The sequence below is a fragment of the Saimiri boliviensis genome, chromosome 11 (genome assembly GCF_048565385.1).
Source record: "Saimiri boliviensis isolate mSaiBol1 chromosome 11, mSaiBol1.pri, whole genome shotgun sequence".
NCBI classification, from domain to species: domain Eukaryota; kingdom Metazoa; phylum Chordata; class Mammalia; order Primates; family Cebidae; genus Saimiri; species Saimiri boliviensis.
The window spans coordinates 12,486,677-12,509,042 of record NC_133459.1 but is presented as its reverse complement, the minus strand read 5'-3'; the positions used below and the strand labels follow the sequence as shown (position 1 = coordinate 12,509,042).

Genomic DNA, 22,366 nt, shown 5'->3' with positions numbered 1-22,366 from the left:
TTGAAGCTTGGGGCTGACTGTTTAAATGGGAGCAAGAGGCTGGGCACGGTGGCTCATGCTGTACTCCCAGCACTTTGGGAGGCCGAGGCGGGTGGATCACCTGAGGTCAGGAGTTCGAGACCAGCCTGGCCAACATGGCAAAACCCCGTCTCTACTAAAAATACAAAAAGTATCCGGGTGTGGTGGCGGGCGCCTGTAATCCCAGCTACTCAGGAGGCTGAGGCAGGATAGTCACTTGAAACCAGCAGGTAGAGGTTGTAGTGAGCGGAGATTGTGCCACTGCACTCCAGCCTGGGTGACAGAGACAGACTCCGTCTCAAAATAAACAAAAATATTAAATAAATAAATAAAGGGAGCAAGGATTAAGCAAAGGCTGGAGAGCAGATCAATTTCCTGCAAGGATGGAGCATAAAGGGCCCATCAGATTAGAGACATAGGTTGAGGGGAAGTAGGGAGCACTGGGTTCTTCAACTGTGTCTAAACACTGTGATCGAGCTTCCTCTCCATTCCTCTAGGAATTGGCCTTCACCAAAAGAAAGCCCTGCGCTTTCAAATTCATGAACTATTGGCTAATCTGTTTTTCCATTTTGGCAAGATGATTTCAAGGAAGTTTCTCTCTCCACCAAGGACTTGACCGGCACACTGTGACCTCCCTTGGGGATGAAAAGGGAAGCCCAAGCTGTCCTTTCCCCCCCCCCCCAGTTCTTTGCTGATTTAAAATTACTATTTCCTAACTCATCTCTAGAAGAGAATAACGATGACTTAGTCATCAGGTACGGAACGGAAGTAAAGAAAAGCACCATGTCCTACAGAAATCGGAGGGAAGACTCAGAACAGGAGACTGAGATCAGCTGGGCTGGAAATAGACCAGGACCACACAGCTAACTCCTACCACTTAGGCGCTGATGTTTTAATGAATGGAACATAGCAGCTTTCCAAGTAATATCACTTTCCAAACTACTCAAATGCCACCTCTATTACTCCTTGGAAGTTGCCTTTGCAAAGACTTGCCCAGTTCAGTCCCTGCCCAATGATTCAAAGCTGATCATATTCCATGGTAAAAATGGGCCTACTATTTACTCCAAGACTTTTGACTGTCCTTTCTATGGTCATGCTGTGCAGAGGCAGTTTCTCAAGTTATTATTATGGAACAGTGGTTTTCTTTTTTTCTTTTTATTTTCTTATACTTTAAGTTCTGGGGTACATGTGCAGAACGTGCAGGTTTGTTACATAGGTATACACGTGCCATGGTGGTTTGCTGCATCCAACACCCCATCATCTACATTAGAATTTCTCCTAATGCTATCCCTCCCCTAACCCCCTACCTCCTAACAGGCCCTGGTGTGTGATGTTCCCCTCCCTGTGTCCGTGCGTTCTCATTGCTCAACTCCCACTTATGAGTGAGAATTTGTGGTGTTTGGTTTTCTGTTCTTGCGTTAGTTTGCAGAGAATGATGGTTTTCCGTTTCATCCATGTCCCTGCAAAGGAAGTGAACTCATCCTTTTTTATGGCTGCATAGTATTCCATGGTGTATATGAGCCACATTTTCTTTATCCAGTCTTTCATTGATGGGCATTTGGGTTGATTCCAAGTCTTTGCAATTGTGAACAGTGCCACAATAAACATACTAGTGCGTGTGTCTTTATAAGAGAATGAGTTGTAACCCTTTGGGTATATACCCAGTAATAGGATTGCTGGGTCAAATGGTTATTCCTAGTTCTAGATCCTTGAGGAATCACCACATTGTCTTCCACAATGGTTGAACTAATTTACACTCCCACCAATAGTATAAAAGCATTCCTATTTCTCCACATCCTCTCCAGCATCTATTGTCTCCTGATTTTTTGATGATCGCCATTCTAACTGGCGTGAGATGGTATCTCATTGTGGTTTTCATTTGCATTTCTCTAATGACCTGTGACGATGGGATTTTTTTTTCATATGTTTGTTGGCTGCATAAATGTCTCCTTTTGAGGAGTTCATATCCTTCACTCACTTTTTTGATGGGGTTGTTTGTTTCTTTCTTGTAAATTTGTTTAAGTTCTTTGTAGATTCTGGATATTAGCCCTTTGTCAGATGAGTAGATTGCAAAAATTTTCTCCCGTTCTCTAGGCTGCCTGTTTGCTCTGATGATAGTTTCTTTTGCTGTGCAGAAGCTCTTTAGTTTAACTAGATCCCACTGGTGTATTTTGACTTTTGTTGCCATTGCTTTTGGTGTTTTAGTCACGAAGTCTTTGTCCATGCCTATGTCCTGAATGGTATTGCCTGGATTTTCTTCTAGGGCTTTTACGGTTTTAGGTCTTATGTTTAAGTCTTTAATCCATCTTGAGTTAATTTTTGTATAAGGTGTAAGGAAGCGATTCAGTTTCAGCTTTCTGCATATGGCTAGCCAGTTTTCCCAACGCCATTTATTAAATAGGGAATCCTTTCCCCATTGCTTGATTTTGTCAAGTTTGTCAAAGATCAGATGGTTGTAGATGTGTGGTCTTATTTCTGAGGCCTCAGAACAGTGGTTTTCAAATGGGGGTGATTTTACTTCCCCTTGTGGTTCCCAGCGATATGTGGCAACGTCTGGAGACCTTCCGGTTTTCACAGCGTGGTGAGTGCTACTGGCATCACTGCCTCGATGGGTGGCTGCTCACTTTCCTACATTGACAGGATAGCCCCACAACAAGGAAGTATCCAGCCCCAATGTCCATTGTGCTGAGGTTGAGAAATCCCGCAGGAGGCCGTGAATCTTTTAGGAGAGTTGTGCAATCATCACTACAGTCTAATTTACAACATTTTTATCCCCTAAAAGAAACTTTTTACTCATTAGTAGCCAATCCTTATTTCCATATTCTTATTATTCTTACATTAATTAGTTAATCCTCACACTACTATATGAAGTTAGAACCTGTATCATCCCTATTTACAGATAGAGCAACTGAGGCCCAGAGAAGTGAATATCTTACCACTATTAAAGAGAGGAATCTATTACTCAATCTAAGGCAAGAACAGAGATCACAACAAACTTTTTCTGTAAAGGGTCAGAGAATATTTTAAGCTTTATGGGCCATATAGTCTCCATTGCAACTACTCATTTCTGCTGTTGTAGAGTGCAGCCACAGACAATATGTAAGCAAATTGACGAGTCTGTGTTCAAATAAAACTTTATTCACAAAAACAGTTGAAGGGCCAGATTTGGCTCTAGTATGTCAATCTTGGAATTAAACCATTCCCAAAAGCCTCACATTTACCTTGACAACCCCCACCCCTAAGTCCTTCTCCTGCTTCCCTAGAACCATCTGCCCAGACAACCATTACCCTAAAGTTTATATTTATCACTTTCTAACTTTAAACAATTTTTTGCTTATCTAAGCTGTGTGTTGTCAAAACAATGTGTAATCTTGTTTTACTGGGTGTGAGCTTTCAAAATGTCATCATATGATGTGTGATCTTTGGCTTTTAAAAATTCAGTCTTAGGTTTCTAACATTAATGAATGTGGCCACACTGCATTCATTTTCATCACTGTGTGTAAAATACTTCACAGGGTAAGTATACCAGAAGTCTTATAAATTATTCTCTCCTTGACGGACATGTAAGACAGTTTATTTGCCGTTATAAACAATTCCTCTAGGAGCAGAATTGCTCGGTTGGAGGATTAAAAAGCATTTTGTTTATTTATCTATTATTATTTTTTGAGAGGGGTTGCACTATGTTGCCCAGGTTGGTCTCAAACTCCTGGGCTCAAGCAATTCTCCCCCTGAGGCCTCCCAAAATACTGGGATTACAGACATGAGACACTGTGCCTGCCTCTCTCTCTTTTTTTTTTTTTTTTTTTTTTTTTTTTTTTTTTTTTTTTTTTTTCCTTTTAAAGATGCCTGAGACATGTAAATCACACAGTCTGGAGTCATCTGACAAATACAGAGTGAGGGAAAAAGTTCTTAAATTCCCAAACTGCACTAGCAATGGGCTAATGGAGTCAGATTGACTTCCTGGCTAATTTCCACCATTTCTAACTTGGTCATCTTGGGCAAATTGCTGTGTCTGTTGCTGAGTCCTCTTTTTTTACCTTTTTGGCCTGTGAAATGAAGATAATAACGGTATCCACCTCCTCCTGTTGTTGTGAGGATTAAATGAGATAATCCCTGGAAATCTGTTATTAGCCCATTGCTAGTGCAGTTTGGGAATTTAAGAACTTTTTTCCTCACTCTGTATTTGTCAGATGATTTCTCCTCACGAGGCTGCAAAGTCAATAAGGGCAATGTTAAAAGAAAAACTTCAGCCGAATTAAATTTAAAGGAGTTTAATTGAGCAATGCAGGATTTCCCAGCCAAGCAGTCCCCAGAATCACAGCAGATTTAGAGAGACTCCAGGGATGCTTCCTGGTCAGAAGAAATGTATAGACAAAGAAAAGGAAGTGCCGTAGAGAAATCGCAGTGAGGTACAGAAACAGCTGGATTGCTCACAGGCTGGTGTTTGCCTTACTTGAACCACAGTTTGAACGCTTAGCAGTCTCTGAGTGGTTGAAGTTTGGCTGCTGGGATTGGCCAAGACTCAACTACTGTTACAGGTGCATACTCATAAATTGTCTACCTATTAAGCTGGGTTACAGTTCATCCACAAGGACTCAAATATAGAAGTATGGAGTCCTTCTCAGGACATATTTAGTTTGCATTAACAGCAAACTGGGTACTTTATCTCAGAAACATCAGGATCCACCATATGTCAGTTTTCAAATAAGGGTGTGTGAATGAATGAAATGATGAATGAAGGAACGTGTGAATGTGATCAGAGCTGTGGCCCTGCCAGCTGCAGACACAGGTGTCAATGACCTAGGTGTCATGGTTTTGAGCATGGGGGTGAGGAAGGTGGGGAGGCAGCAGCCAGGGTAGGACTACCTCCGATTGGATGAAGTGACTGGGGTCTGATTTGCATTAGTCAGTAAGTAACTCCCTGGGCTTCTGCCTTGGAGGAAGGAATACAGGTTTGCTCAGGGAGGGCCTGACAGTCTGACTCTTGAAGAGTCTGTGAGCTGCTTCTTTCCACTTGCAAGTAGCAGGTGGGCTGCAGAAGAACTAACCCGTATTAGTCCTTTCTCACACTGCTATGAAGAAATGCCCGACACTGGTAATTTATAAAGGAAAGAGATTTAATTGACTCACAGTTTCACATTCCTGGGGAGGCCTCAGGAAACTTACAATCATGGTGGAAGGCAAAGGAGAAGCAGGCACCTTCTTCACAGGATGCCGGACGATTACGTAACCACCAGAGCTCATGAAAAATCAGTATCAGGACAACAGCATGGGGGAAACCATCCCATGATCCAACTACCTCCACCTGGTCCCCTTGACACCTGGAGGTTATGGGGATTATGTGGATTAAAATTCAAGATATTTTGGGTGGGGATACAACCAAACTATATCACTCACTATCACAAAGGAACTCAGCAAATCATGGGACTTTGACATTTGCAGATCACATAAGCCACTGTCATTAAAGGACATTGTCACTAAAGGCCAATTACCGTTGAGTCAATTACTTTTCAGAGGCCTGAGCACACCAGTGGGAACCTCACTGTGTGCTGGGATTTTATAAATATATCCATATAGACACACATGCATAATTTCTTAATACAAACACATTACTCTGTGGGTTTGTATGTCTCTTTTTAAAATTTATGTCAGATCTTAGAAATGCTGTAGGAAAATGCTCTACCAGTAAGGTTTTAATGTTTTGATAATGACCTTTTAAAATGCAGGTTTTAACTTTAACAAGATAATTCTGTTTCCCAGGATTTCTGTTTTAAAAGTGCAACCAACCTAGGCGGAAACTGTACACCATGGTCTTCCAGATGGGTAATTGATGGCTTTGTGTAGCTGATGCATGCTTTTTTTTTTTTTTTTTTTTTTTTTTTTTTTTTTTTTTTTTTTTTTTGAGACAGAGTTTCCCTCTTGTTACCCAGGCTGGAGTGCAATGGCGCATTTTCGGCTCACTGCAACCTCCGCCTCCTGGGTTCAAGTAATTCTGCCTCAGCCTCCCGAGAAGCTGGGACTACAGGCGCGTGCCACCATGCCCTGCTAATTTTTGTATTTTTAGTAGAGACGGGGTTTCATTTTGTTGACCAGGATGGTCTCGATCTCTTGACCTCGTGATCCACCTGCCTCGGCCTCTCAAGGTGCTGGAATTACAGGTGTGAGCCACCGGGCCCGGTGGATGCACGCTTTAATATTTGCCTATAGCCCCGTAGCAAAGAAGCCGGCATGATGGTGGCCGGGGACGGGGGGGACACTTTTTTACCCTGCCAGTTACAGCATCATGATTCTTTCCGGGCACTGGCATTTTGTGAAACTCTCAAGGGAAGGTGATGCAGGGGAGAAAATGTGAATTAAATTACATAGATGGATGTTTTCCTATCTTCTACCCCTTTCCTAGAACTAGTACAACTCTTAACTGTGACGGTCTGCAGTTCATCAGCTTTGCATCTAGTCATCTCATTCAAATATGGCTTTACTTGGAGACACTGGCCGCAGCTAATTTACTTGGCATGTTTGACTTTTGACAATAATAAAAATGGTTTTGGATTTTCTTTTATTTCCAGAAAATGTATACAATATCATTTCAATGTTACAATCACTTTTAGAGTTATTGTAACCAATGTGAGTATCATGTTTCTTCAAATCTGTTCTGAGCCTATAGTGTTTGCTTTGTGAACATAAGTGTATTGTATATAATCTGTATAGTTATATTGTACTGTAATATTAGCTTATTTGATATAAGGAAAATATGTATTGGGTTCCTTTTTGCTAGACTCATTGTTTAATCTTTTTAAAAAAGGTTTAAACTTGGGCTGGGCATGGTGGCTCATGCTGTAATCCCAGTACTTTGGGAGGCTGAGCCAGGTGGATCATCTGAGGTCAGGAGTTCAAGATTAGCCTGGCCAACAGAGTGAAATCCCGTCTTTAAAAAAAAAAAAAGTTTTAAACTTTAAAAAAAAGTCTTTAAACTGGCCTTTATTACATGGTCACAAATAAAGTTGAAGTTAGGAAAGGGACGAGCAGGGGAAAACTAGTTTTGAGTGTCTTTGGATAGAAACATGAGACTGAGGTTTGGGTTTGTTTTTGTTTTCTCATTAAAATATCTTATGCTTTATAGACTAAAACTTCCTGCTGTTGTTAAAAAATAGAAGAACCTGGGATTCCATGCTTGGGGTCCCCTTCCACAATCCTCACGGAAGCTTTCTCTCTCTCATCTTTTTCTCTCTCTTTCTCTCTTCCTAAATAAATCACTTTCTGCAAAAATAAATAAAATAACCTTTCTTGGATCATGAGCGCATTTTCCAATCCTTTCCTTTATAGCCATAAAAGATAGCTGTTGATATTGCATCCAGTTGAATTCTACCTCATAACCATCATGAACTAATGCTGGGTGTCCTTGTGTCAACACATTAGATGTCCTGAGTGTGTAAGCAGTAACAATGGCAAAGCGGGTTAGCTACCAACATAGCCACCAATGTCAAGTGCACTGTAGAAGTCCTTAACTTTCTGTCTGTATAGACCCAGCAAGACGTTGTCAGAGCTGGCTCATAGACCGTGATTGGTGAGTCTGTTTGAAATTCCAGCTTTTCCATCACAGCATTAGATGTGATCAATGGGCTGGGGTCTGCCGGTGAATAGCAGCCATCAAGGACAGCCAGAACATTTTTCAGGCTGAATTAGGGTGAAATGCCAAGAAACCGCAATGTGCTAACAAGATCTGTGAAGGCTACACAGATTAAAGGGATGGTTTTGTTTTTGTTTTTGTTTTTGTTTTTTCAAATACATGGATCCTTTATTTCCTTCATTACCCACCCCATCCTCAACTATCCTCCCAGGATTCTAACAACTGTGTCACTCAAGTTACTCATTGGATTTTCAGATGAACAGCATCTTTCACCATTTTTAATGAAGCTATCTGTATTATTCAGTCCAGAGCGTAAAAATGCTGCACTGTGGAAGGCACCTATAAAGAGGTTAAGGCATTGAGACATATGATTTCCTTATGACAAATATTCTCTTTTTTTTTTTCCTAGCAAATAATGTCTTCATTAATTCTCACTACTAGCTGGTGCTAGGCTACTATTTAGGAAGCATGCAATGACATTGAACTGGCCATGATTCGTCATCCTTCGTGGGTTGTTCCTCTTTGTTTGAATTAATGCCTTATGTCACCTCCATCGTCTGGCTTATCAGTAGAGAGGAAGCAGTTCTCACATGCCTGCCCAGGTGTTTGCAGCCTGGAGCTTCACTTACAAACACCGAAGAGAGGTCCTTTTAACTGGTGTGCTCTTTGAAGTCTGTTTCAACACTAGAATTTTCTGTTTTTCATATTGCTTCCACCTCTAACGCATACACTTACTTTTTATTCTTCTTGAATTTTATAATATACATGGCACATGTTTTTGTCTAGAAAGTTTAAAGACAAAAGTATCTGAATAAAAATACTGATCCTCCCCCAAAAACAAAATAAATAAATAACAAAAATACGAATCCCCAAGTTTGTGTTGTTAAAGTCCCCCCTAAAAAAGGCAACGAAACTGGCTGGGTGCAGTGACTCATGCCTGTAACCCCAGCACTTTGGGAGGCTGATGTGGGCGGAACACCAAGTCAGGAGATCGAGACCATCCTGGCCAACATGGTGAAACCCCACCTCTACAAAAAGTACAAAAATTAGCTGGCCGTGACAGCATGTCCCTGTGATCCCAGCTACTCAGGGGGCTGAGGCAGGAGTATCCCTTGTGAGCTGAGATCGTGGGCTGAGATTGTGCCACTGCACTCCAACCTGGAAACAGAACCAGACCCCATCTAAAAAAAAAAAAAAAAAAAAAAGTCCACAGAACTAGCTAGCCAGTGCTCTCTTTCATCACTATTTACTATTTTGCATTGTCATATTTATATGGATACATTTTCTGGGATTACAGGCATGAGTCATTATACCTAAATATATATGCACCCAACACAGGAGCACCTAGGTACATAAAGTAAGTTCTTAACAACCTACAAAGAGACCTGGACTCCCAGACGATAATAGTGGGAGACTTTAACACTCCACTGTCCGTATTACACAGATCAGCGAGACAGAAAATTAACAAGGATATCCAGGACGTGAACTCAAATCTGGACCAAGAGGACCTAATTGACATCTACAGAAATCTCCACCCCAAATCCACAGAATATGCATTCTTCTCAAACTGCATTGTACCTTCTCTAAAACTGACCACATAATTGGAAGTAAATCACTCCTCAGCAAATGCAAAAGAACGGAAATCATAACAAACAATCTCTCAGACCACAGGGAAATCAAATTAAAACTCAGAGTTAAGAAACTAACTCAGAACCGCACAGCTTCAAGGAAACTGAACAACTGGCTCCTGAATGTCGACTGGATAAACAATGAAATGAAGGCAGAAATAAAGATGTTCTTTGAAACCAATGAGAACGAAGACACAACATACCAGAATCTCTGGGACACATTTAAAACAGTGTCTAGAGGGAAATTTATAGCAATAAATGTACACATGAGAAGTGAAGAAAGATCTAAAATTGACACTCTGTCATCAAAATTGAAAGAGCTAGAGGAGCAAGATCAAAAAAACTCAACAGCTAGCAGAAGACAGGAAATAACTAAGATCAGAGCAGAATTGAAGGAGAGAGACACAAAAAACCCTTCAGAAAATCAATAAATCCAGGAGCTGGTTTTTTGAAAAGATCAACAAAATAGACCACTAGCCAGATTAACAAAAAAGAAAAGGGAGAAGAATCAAATAGATGCAATAAAAAACGATAAAGGGGATATCACCACTGATTCCACAGAAATGCAAACTACAATCAGAGATTCCTACAAACAACTTTATGCACACAAACCAGTAAACCTGGAAGAAATGGATAAATTCTTGGGCACTTGCACCCTCCCAAGCATAAACCAGCAAGAAGTTGAAACCTTGAATAGACAAATAACAAAGGCTGGAGCTGAGGCAGCAATTAATAGCTTACCAACTAAAAAAAAGTCCAGGTCCAGACGGGTTCACAGCCGAATTCTACCAGACATACAAAGAGGAGCTGGTACCACTCCTTCTGAAACTATTCCAAACAATAATCTTTCCCAAATTATTTTATGAGACCAACATCATCCTGATATCAAAACCCGGCAGAGACTCAACTAAAAAAGCAAACTTCAGGCCAATATCTATGATGAACATCGATGCAAAAATCTTCAATAAAACGCTGGCAAACTGATTGCAACAGCACATCAAAAAGCTTATCCATCGTGATCAAGTAGGCTTCATCCCAGGGATACAAGGGTGGTTCAACATATGCACGTTTATAAACTAAATCCGCCACATAAACAGAACCAAAGACAAAAACCACATGATTATCTCAATAGAGAAAGAGAAGGCCTTTGACAAAATTCAGTAGCCCTTTAAGCTAAAAACTCTCAATAAACTAGGTATCAAAGGAACATATCTCAAAATAATAAAAGCTATTTATGACAAACCCACAGCCAATATCATACTGAATAGGCAAAAACTGGAAGCATTCCCTTTGAAATCCGGCACTAGATGAGATGCCCTCTCTCACCACTCCTATTCAATATAGTACTGGAAGTTCCAGCCACAGCAATTAGGCAAGAAAAAAAAAAAGGTATTCAATTAGGAAAAGAAGAAGTCAAATTGTCTCTATTTGCAGACAACATGATTGTGTATTTAGAAGACCCTATCACCTCAGCCCCAAATCTCCTTAAACTGATAAGCAACTTCAGCAGTCTCAGGATACAAAATCAATGTGCAAAAATCACAAGCACTTCTATACACCAATAACAGACTAACAGAGAGCCAAATCATGAGCAAATTCCCATTCACAATTGCTACAAAGAGAATAAAATACCTAGGAGTACAACTAACAAGGGATGTGAAGGACCTCTTCAAGGAGAACTACAAACCACTCCTCAACTAAATAAGAGAGGACACAAACAGATGGAAAAACATTCCATGCTCATGATTAGGAAGAATCAATATTGTGAAAATGGCCATACTGCCCAAAGTAATTTATAGATTCAATGCTATCCCCATCAAGCTACAAATGACCTTCTTCACAGAACTGGAAAAAAACACCTTAAACTTAATATGGAACCAAAAGAGAGCCTGCAGAGCCAAGACAATCCTAAGCAAAAATAACAAAGCTGGAGGCATCACACTACCTGATTTCAAACTATACTACAAGTCTGCAGTAATCCAAACAGCATGGTACTGGTACCAAAACAGAGATATAGACCAACGGAACAGAACAGAGGCCCTGGAGGCAACACCACACATCTACAACCATCTGATCTTTGACAAACCTCACAAAAACAAGCAATGAGGAAAAGATTCCCTGTTTAATAAATGGTGTTGGAAAAACTGGCTAGCCATGTGCAGAAAGCAGAAACTGGACCCCTTCCTGACACCTTACACTAAAATTAACTCCAGATGGATTAAAGACTTAAACATAAGGCCTAACACCATAAAAATCCTAGAAGAAAATCTAGGCAAAACCATTCAGGACATAGGCATAAGCAAGGACTTCATGACTAAAACACCAAAAACAATGGCAACAAAAGACAAAATAGACAAACGGGACCTAATCAAACTCCACAGCTTCTGTATAGCAAAAGAAACAGTCATTAGAGTGAACCGGCAACCAACAGAATGGGAAAAAAATTTTGCAATCTACCCATCTGACCAAGGGCTAATATCCAGAATCTACAAAGAACTAAAACAGATTTACAAGAAAAAAACAAACAAACAAACCCATCCAAAAGTGGGTGAAAGATATAAACAGACACTTTTCAAAAGAAGACATAAATGAGGCCAACAAATATATGAAAAAATGCTCATCATCACTGACTATTAGAGAAATGCAAATCAAAACCATGTTGAGGTACCACCTCACACCAGTTAGAATGACTATCATTAAAAAATCTGGAGATAGATGCTGGAGAGAATGTGGAGAAATAGGAACACTTCTACACTGTTGGTGGGAGTGTAAATTAGTTCAACCATTGCGGAAGACAGTGTGGCGATTCCTCAAGGACCTAGAAATAGAAATTCCATTTGACCCAGCAATCCCATTACTGGGTATATATCCTAAGGATTAAAAATCATTCTGTTATAAGGACACGTGCACATATATGTTCACTGTGGCACTGTGTACAATAGCAAAGACCTGGAACCAACTGAAATGCCCATCGATAATAGACTGGACAAGGAAAATGTGGCATATATACACCATGGAATACTATGCAGCCATAAAAAATGATGAGTTTGTGTCCTTTGTAGGGACATGGATGAATCTAGAAACCATAATTCTCAGCAAACTGACACAAGAACAGAAAATCAAACATCGCATGTTTTCACTCATAGGCGGGTGTTGGACAATGAGAACACATGGACACAGGGAGGGGAGCATCACACACTGGGGTCTGTTGTGGGGGGCAAGGGAGGGACAGCTGGGAGTAGGGAGGTCGGGGAAGAATAGCATGGGGAGAAATGCCAGATGCAGGTGACGGAGGGATGGAGGCAGCAAACCACACTGCCATGTGTGTACCTATGCAACAATCCTGCATGATCTGCACATGTACCCCAGAACCTAAAGTACTCAAAAAAAAGAAAGAAAGAAATATATACAGTTATATATGCTTATCACCTTCAAAAAAAGTTATCAATGATTAGAAAATCAATCCTTTTAATTTACTGATTCAAAAGCACAATCAGATTTTTTTTTAAAAAAAAGGAAAAAAAAATCTATTAATCACACAGTAAGTCAGGATGATTTTCAAATGGACCAAAGATCTAAATGTTATTAATTAAATTACACAAATAGCAGGAGAAAAGATCATTTGTAGCGTAGAAGTGGAGTAAAATCACAATAATTTGAAATCTGGAAGGAATTTTTTAAAAGATTGTAAATTGAACTACCAAACAATAACAACAACAAAGTCTTCTAAATAGTCAGAATACTAAAGGCAAAGGCAAAAGACAAATCACAGACCGGGAAAAGTATTTGCCACTTAGCTTAAAGAATTTATAGGCAGGGCGCAGTGGCTCACACCTGTAATCCCAGCACTTTGGGAGGCCGAGGCGGGTGGATCACGAGGTCAAGAGATCGAGACCATCCTGGTCAACATGGTGAAACCCCGTCTCTACCAAAAATACAAAAAAAAATTAGCTGGGCAAGGTGGTGTGTGCCTGTAATCCCAGCTACTCAGGAGGCTGAGGCAGGAGAATTGCCTGAACCCAGGAGGCAGAGGTTGCGGTGAGCCGAGATCGCGCCATTGCACTCCAGCCTGGGTAACAAGAGCGAAATTCCGTCTCAAAAAAAAAAAAAAAAAAAAAAAAAAGAATGGTTAGATAAAGCAAGTGTGATGAAAATCAAAGCAATGAAATTCTTCAATTTGAGAAATGGGTTCATAGGGTTTAATGATCTTATGTACTATACTTTTGTGATGAATATGTTTATGATAAGATGTCTTTTCTTTTCTTTTTTTTTTTTTTTTTTAAGCCTACAGCACCTGTTTTTCCCAGGTGGTCTCCCATCCAAGTACTAACCAGGCCTGACCCTGCTTAGCTTATGAGATCAGGCACGTTCAGAGTGCTATGGCCATAGACTATAATAAGAGATCTTTCAAAAATCAATCCTTGGTTGGTTGAGTGTATGAATCACCCATGCCTGTAATTTCAGCACTTTGGGAAGCCAAGGTAGGTGGATCATTTAAGGTCAGGAGTTCAAGACCAGCCTGAATAACATGGTCTCTACTAAAAACCCCCATCTCTACTAAAAATACAAAAATTAACCAGGCATGGTGATTGCGTGCCTGTAGTCCCAGCTACTCAGGAGGCTGAGGCAGGAGAATCGCTTGAACCCAGAAAGATGGAGGTTGCAGTGAGCTGAGATCATATCACTGCACTCCAGTCTATCTCATTAAAAAAAAAAAAAAAGTCAACCATTAAGGCACTTTGCCAAAAAAAACTTTAGATGATCAACATATCACCTCTGGATGGACATCTGTGCTGATAACGGCTTTTTCAGACAGGCCAAAAAAGAGACATACTAGCAGTCGGTGAGAGTGACTCCTGTGGATCTGCTCTGTCTTCATTATGTACTAAAGAGACATTTTATTTCTAAACTTTCCTTTACTTCAGTGGAACACGTTGATTCAATTCATTTAGCAAAAGGGTCCCACAGCCCCCAGACTTCCCTTGGCTGCCTAAAAGATACAGAGCAAAACCAAGCAATTTGGTTTGTTCATTCCTAGAAAGGAATATTTCTTTTGTGTAGGCACATAAAAAGACATGTGTTTTTATGATCTAGACTCACAAAAAACAAAAAGTGAACATAAGAAAAACCGGTGGACACATTGGGTTGGGAATAAGAAAAGCTGAGCTGTGCCAATGGCAGGCTGTGTGGCCTGCAGCAAGCAGCTTCCTGGTGTGTGAGATGGCACGGAGGGGATTCCCAGTTTTCTTGCTTCTTTGAACATACCACTCTCTCATGCAGCAGGGAGTTTCGCTTCCAAGAGATTCATCAACAGAACACAAGCTACAAGGTCAATTTCTAGGTTCCCCTTGACTCTGAGATCTTCTGATTCTCTGACTCAGTTGCCAGTTTAATGCAAGCATTGCCCGTTGAAATGTCAAATGTCATTTCAAGCCAAAGCACATTACAGAGGCATGTTCAGAGATAAATAAAAAGCTTTGGGCCAGGTGCGGTGGCTCACACCTGTAATCCTAGAACTTTAGGAGGCCAAGGAGGGTGGATCATGAGGTCAAGAGATCGAGACCAGCCTGGCCAACAACGTGAAAACCAGTCTCTACTAAAAATACAAAAATTAGCTGCGTGTGGTGGTGGGGACCTGTAATGCCAGCTACTTGGGAGGCTGAGGCAGGAGAATCATTTGAACCTGGGCGGCAGAGGTTGCAGTGAGCTGAGACTGTGCCATTGTACTCCAGCCTGGGTGACAGGTTGAGACTTTCTCAAAAAAAAAAAAAAAAAAAAAAAAAAAAAAAGCTCCGTAGGCCAATAGGTGACTCCTGTCTGTGACTGGATCAGCCACTGTACCTATTCTATCTGTATTAGCTTATTTCTGAATTGACTGATCAATGTTTGGTTTTCTATAGCAGTGATTCTAGATCTCACTAGCAATTCTGGTCCCAGAATTTCCAAGAGGTTCTGGGGCCAAGACATATTTGGATGTAAAGTAAATGTTTGCATGTATCATGAGATCATGTTACAGAAATAAAGCACCTTCTTCGTTTGCATGACACTTAATCTTGCAACAGCACTCTAGGGAAGATGCAGATGAAGAAATGGAGCCCCAGGAAAGGAACCCAGGACTTCCCTTCCCTTTTCCAACCTATCTTTGTGAGGCAAGATTTTCTTCATATACTTTAACCAAAACCCAACTAACTGAACACAGAAGCAGATATGAGAATCCTGCTATCCCTATTATGCCAGGCATGGAGGAGTTTTGCAAAATGTAAGACAATGTCACTCTTCTCACAAATTGTTTTTGTTTTTGGAAGATGTTATTTTTCATAAAATGTGTTAAGTTAATACGCAATGGGTTTATCATTGTCATTCTAAAATGAATAGATGAATACATATTTTTAATTTTCTCAATTTTAACTTCTAGGATGTTAACGATGGGCAAATACACAACATGAACAAAAGCTCTCTCTGTGGGCCCCAATAATACTTGTGTATAAAGAGGTCCTGAGGTCACGTTACAGAAGTTAAGCATCTTCATAAGCATGACACATAACCCTCACAACAGCTCTTTAGGGAAGATGCAGATGAAGAAATGGACTCTCAGAGAAATAAAGCTCCATTTGCAGGGACACAAAAAGACGAAGTGGCAGAACCAGAGTTCAATCTAGGTCAGTCTGATTGCAGGGCTTCACCTGCTAAGCACCAGGCAATGCTTGCCCCAAAACGGCCAAAGCTCCTCCTCCCAAGGATGCATCCAATCTGTGTTTTTGACTATTGACTTGATCTGATTACATGAAAACACACTAAAGAACCCTGGCTGAAACTCATTCAAACTTAACCTGTGACTGGAACTGAAATCCACATAACAAGTTGATTCAATGAACTCCCCATCATTTCAGTGGTTTGCTAAAGCAGTGAGAAATTCACATGGTGTACCAGTGACCATGTCTTCAGTTCCAAGGAACAGCAGTGCTATTGCTTAGAGGTTTGCCCCTCAAATCTCGTGTTGGAAGTTGATTCTCAATGTTGGAGGTGGGGCCTAATGGGAGAGTTTGGATCACGGGGGTTGATCTCTTGTGAATAGATTAATGCCCACCCTGCAGGGGTGGGGGTGAGAATGAATTCTCACTCTATTAGTTCCTGAGAGAGCTGGTTGCTATCAGGTGAGTGTACAAGCAATTGCAGGTCTTGCATTGTTGGAATTTGCCGTTTGGTATTAGAATACGTTCTTAAATAAATGTGGTTATGTTACATATCATTTAATAGGCATTTCTTGCTTTATGTTTTCTTGCTAACGACTCATTACTTGCTGTACATTTTACGTTTGTTTTAGACTATGGAAATGATATTAGACAAAAAGAAAATCCGAGCAGTTTTCTTACACAAGTTCAAAATGGGTCCTAAAGCAGCAGAGACAACTCGCAACATCAACAATGCATTTGGCCCAGGAGCTGCTAACAAACGTACAGGGTTCAAGAAGCCTGTAGTCCCAGCTACTCGGGAGGCTGAGGCAGGAGAATTGCCTGAACCCAGGAGGCGGAGGTTGCGGTGAGCCGAGATCGCGCCATTGCACTCCAGCCTGGGTAACAAGAGCGAAACTCCGTCTCAAAAAACGAAGAAGAAGAAAAAGAAGATCTACAAAGAAGATGAGGGACTTGAAGATGGGGAGCAGAGGGGCGGCCATCGAAAGTTGACAACGAACAATTGAGAGTCATCATGGAAGCTGATCTTCTTATACCTACATGAGAAGTTGCCAAAGAACTCAACGTCAACCATTAGATGGTTGTTCGGCATTTGAAGCAAATCAGAAAGGTGAGAAAGCTTGATAAATGGGTGCCTCCTGAGCTGACCGAAAATCACTGTTTTGAAGTGTCATCTTCTCTTATTCTACACAGCAGTGAACCATTTCTCAGTTGGATTGTGGTGTGCAATGTGGATTTTATACAGCAACCAGTGATGACCAGCTCAGTGGCTGGAGTGAGAAGATGCTCCAAAGCACTTCCCGAAGCCCAAACTTGAACCAGAAATGGTTCACGGTCCCTGTTTGGTGATCTGCTGCCAGTCTGAGCCACTGCAGCTTTCTGAATCTCGGCAAAACTGTGACACTTGAGAAGGACGCTCAGCAAATCGGTGAGATGCGCCAGACACTGTGATGCCTGTTGCTGGCACTGGTCAACAGAAGGGACCCAATTCTTCTCCATGACGATGCCTGACTGCACATGGTACAATCAAGCTTCAAAAGTTGAATGAGTGGGGCTGCGAAGTTTTGCCTCATCTGCCATATTCACCTGACCTCTTGCTAACCGACTAACACTTCAAGCATCTACAACTTTTTTGCAGGGAAAATGCTTCCACGACCGGCAGAATGCAGAAAACACTTTCCAAGAGTTTGCTGAATCCTGAAGCATAAATTTTTATCCTGCGGGAATGTACAAACTTATTTTTCATTGGCAAAAATGTGTTGATTGTAATGATTTCTATTTTGATTCATAAAGATGTATTTGAGCCTAGCTATAATGATTTAAAATTCACAGTCTGAAACTGCAATTACATTTGCACCAACCTATAAAAGGAACCTGGCACCTCCCTTCTCTCTCTTGCTTCTTCTCTTGCCATGTGATCTCTGCACATGCCTGCCCTGCTTCTTTGCCTTCTGCTGTGAAGGAAGCAGCCTGAGGCTTTCACTAGACACCCAGTCCTCCAGCCAGCAGAACCATGAGCCAAATAAGCCTTTTTTCTTTCTAAATTACCCAGCCTCTGGTCTTCCTTTCCAGCAACGCAAATGGACTAAGATAAGCATAAGGGAATAATTCTCATACCTAGGAAGAAGTCCACAGGTCATTCTGTTGTGGCTCTGGCCCTGTTTCTCTGTCTCTCACTCGCCTCTTCTGTTTTCGGCTGAGCCTCAGTCCCATGGCTGGGTGCCAGATGGGAGCAGCACACACCCACTCAGAAATAACCACTTCCAAAATGAAAAAAAAAAAAAAAAATCTTTTTCTTTTTAGGAATAAGGCCTCTTTTTAGGAATAAGGAAATCTTTCTCAGAGGCTCACAACCCCAGCAAAATTCTCTTTTCTTCCCCATAGTCAGGATTAGTTCCCATGCGTCTTCTAAATCAATCACTGGCAAGGGAAATGAGATCCAGATTGAATTAAACTGCCTGCTTGGGAGTAATGGATGTTGGGGAGTTGATCACAGATTGTCACCTCTCTTTATGAATGACGCGTCTATACAGCAATAATGGCCAGAGACAGGTGCAGTATCTCACGGTGGATCAGACCATTCTCACTGAATAGCAAAATTCATTCCATGATTTCAGCTCTCAGCGGTTGGAGACTATCACCAGGTGAGCTGGGTACTGGGTAAGGCAGCCTCAGGGCCCCACAGAGCAGGCTCAGTGTCCCTCTTCTCCCTTTGACAGCCAGGCTTGGTGCTTTAATGACTGCTGGCCATGTCAAAGTCATTTTACTACAACTCTGATAGATGTTCTAATGGCATTGCCTTTGCATGCATATCTATGGCTGTTGACCGTTCCTACAACAGCATAAAATGTAATTTTCCAGAGCAACAGTTCAGTTGAAGAAATGGTCATGTTTCCATTTCGTTCAGAGGTAAGAAAACTGTGTTTGCTTTGAAGAAAAATTAGCAGTAATCATAGGTTATGTGAAAGTCATCTGACAAATTTAGGAAAGTCAGTACATGCAAATATTTGTTTGGGTTCTCAGGGCTCAGTGCAAGGCTGGAGGCATTTAGCCTTTATTCTAAAGGAGCTTCTTTGGAATATGGATAAATGGACTGAATTTCATCCAAAGCTCCAGCTGGAGCAATGCTGCCAGACCACAAATCGACTCCTGGCAGTGTTATTTCTGGGGCAGCTGTGGTGTGGGTAACTCAGAGCACGCACTGATCTATAACCAAAGGCAAATGGGCATCCTTTGGGCGCCAGCTTCTACCATCATCAACTAAGACTCTTCTCATTTTTAGGACTTGGCCAGTGGTCTGTGTGGATGTGTTACCTTGTCAGGAAAGCACATAAAAACGAATTGGAGAGTCAATAAGAAGGAGTTTAAATGAATATTACAGAGGTCCAACAGCAGAATCGGTATCGTCAGGCTCCCCATTGACACTAAAATCAAGATGCAAGTCCTTTACATGCCCGTGAGGCTGGGCGTGACCTGACTCCACTCACGGGCCTCGCCTCCTCTCCGGCTGCGCCTCTCGGTCTCTGCACTCCGCCATGCTGGACTTCCTTGGTTCCTTCCTGAGAGCCCGGCCACGTGCTACTTCCTCTGCTGAGAACGCTTCTCCATCTGTCCAGTCTTGACCTGACTCCTGCTAGCCCCTCAGACCCTATGTAAACCTTACTTCCTCGGGGAGACCTCTATGACCCCCAAGACTAGCTTTCATGTCCTCGAGCACTATGCTTTGAATGTATATGTTCCCCCAAAATTCATATGGTGGAACTTAAACCCCTAGGTAATAATATTAAAAGGTAGGGACTTTGGGGAAGTGACTGAAAGTCACAAGTGCTCCACTCTCATGAATGGGATTAATGCTCTTATAAAAGAGGCTTCAGAGAGCTGCCTGGCCCTCCTATTTTCTCTGCCATGCGAGCACACAGCATTTGTCCCTCTTACCCTCCTGTCTTTGGTCACGTGAGGACACAGCAGCAAGGCACCATCGTGAAAGCAGAGAGCAAGCCTTCACCAGACACTTAAATCTGCCAGTTCCTGGATCTTGGACTTCCCAGCTTCCAGAACAGTGAGAAAGTAAGTTTCTGTTCTTTCTAAATTACTCAGTCTTGGGCACTTTGTTAGAGTAGCACGAGCAGAACAAGACACTGGCATGTTTCACCTCCTTCTTCAGTGTACTTACCCCACTGCACCACCTAGCTGTGAGTGTGATTGTTTGGTTGCTGTTCGTCTTCCTATCCCATGACAGACATATTCACATGAACAGGAGCCAAATTGGTGTTTACTGCTTGATTTCCAACACTTATCACAGCGCTTGGCACGGAGTTGGCTACGAATAAATATTTCTTGAATGGATGAATAAGGTCGGCTTCACAATTCTCCTGTCTTATTTCAGAAAGGCGGATTAGTCTCTTTTCAGAGATTGCTCATAGTGGGAAATAGATCTTAACTGAGCTGTCCCAAGTATTTTGTGTGATAGCCCAAGTATGCATTCTCCTCCACCTTCCCGAATGCACATTTCGGCCAGCTTTGGGGACACTCACTGACAAGGGTTGAGCTTAGTGCCCTTCTCTGAACATTCGCTATTCATCTTCACCTTCATGTGCCGGAAAACCTTCCTTTTTGGGTCTCCTTATCCTCCAAGCTGCATCGATAAACTAGTCTCCAAGATTCAAAACTCTTCCCATATTAAGTTATCTGTTGCTGCACAACCAGTTACTATAAAATTATATTTCATATTTGTTGTTTTTATAATTTGTCTCTACCATGACAAAGAGGGTAGGGACCACCTCTCAAGTATTCCCTGCTGTAGCCTGAAGGAGCTCTAGCCTCAACTGCTTTTGCTGAATACCACATTACCCCAACGTTTAGCGTCTTAAAAAAAAAACAATAAATACTTATTTTCTTATAGTTTCTGTGCATTCGGAATTCTGGAGCAACTTAGCCGGGTGTTTCTGGCTCAAGGTCCCGCATAAGGTTGCAGTCAAAATGTCAGCCTGGGCTGTGGTCAGCTTAAGGCTTGACTAGGGCCAGACGATCCACTTCAAGGTGGTATCACTCACATGACTGGCAGGTCAGTGGTGGTTGTTGCTAGGAGGCTTCAGTTCTTTATCATGTGTACGTCTCCATAGGGCTGCTTGAGCATCCTCACAACATGGTGGCTGACTTCCCCTAGGGCAAATGATCCAAAAGTGAAAGCAAAAAGGAAACCACAATGTCTTTCATGAACTAGGCTTCAAAGTCACACTCCTTCATTTCTGTAATATTCTGTTGGTTACAGAGATTGGATCTATTTATTGCTGAAGAGGTTTCCATGAAGGTGTGACCATCACAAGGCGAGAATCACTGGGGGTCATTCCCATAAACTTGCTCAACCTGAACTGGGTCCAGCCTTTTTTTTTTGGTTTTTTTGTTTTTCAAATCAAACATTGACTTTCTTGCCTACAAATCCCCACTAGCTTCCCATAACACATAGAAGAAAATCTAAAATCCTTACCAAACTTCCTGCCTCAATGCCTGATGTAATCCAGCCCCTCCTTAATAACCTCTCCTCATCTCTTAACTCCTCTCTCTCTGGCTCACTCCACTCCAGCCACATTGGCTTTCTCTTTCTCAAAGATACCAAACTCAACCCTCTCCCAGGGCCTTTGCATCTGCAGCTCCCTCAGTCTGGATCCTTCTTCTCCCGGGCACCTGCATGACTCCCTCCCTCCTTTCATTCTGTGGCTCAGCTTAGATGTTCACCTCTTCTACCTCCTCAGAGTCCTTCCGTCCCCACTGTGTTTCAGACTAGCACTCAGTTCCACCCCTTCACTCTCTCTTACTTTGCGCAGGTTGGTGTTTCTGAATAGCCATGGTCACAACCTAAAATTATACTGTATATTTGTTGTTTCTATACTTTGTCTCAACCACAGCAAAGAGGGTAGGGACCAGCTCTGAAATGTTCCCTGCTCTAGCCCCAGCGATTGGAACAATGCCTGGTAGATGCTTGATATGGTTTGTCTCAGTGTCCCCACCCAAATCTCATGTTGAATTGTAATCTTCACTGTTGGAGGAGAGGCCTGGTGAGAGGTGAGTAAATCATGGGGGCAGACTCCCCACTTGCTGTTCTCGTGATAGAGTTCCCATGAGATTTGCTTGTTTGCATGTAGCACTTCCCCCTTCTATCTCTCTCTCTCTCTCTCTCTCTCTCTCTCTCTCTCTCTCTCTATCTATCTCTCTGTCTCCTGCCAGCCATGTGAAGTGTGCCTGCTTCCCCTTGGCTTTCCACCATGATTGTAAGTTTCCAGAGGCCTCCCCAGAAGAAGATGCATGTATAGCCTGCAGAACTGTGAGCCAATTAAATCTCTTTTCTTTACAAATTACCAAGTCTCAGGTATGTCTTTATAGCAGTGTGAGAACAGACTAAT

At 41.8% G+C, this 22,366-nt stretch overlaps 1 pseudogene; it reads right to left on the bottom strand.

The window, feature by feature from the left end:
* Window positions 1-13,555: 13,555 nt before the first annotated feature.
* On the bottom strand, window positions 13,556-13,664 carry LOC120366143 (5S ribosomal RNA; annotated as a pseudogene).
* Between the last annotated feature and the right edge of the window lie 8,702 nt (window positions 13,665-22,366).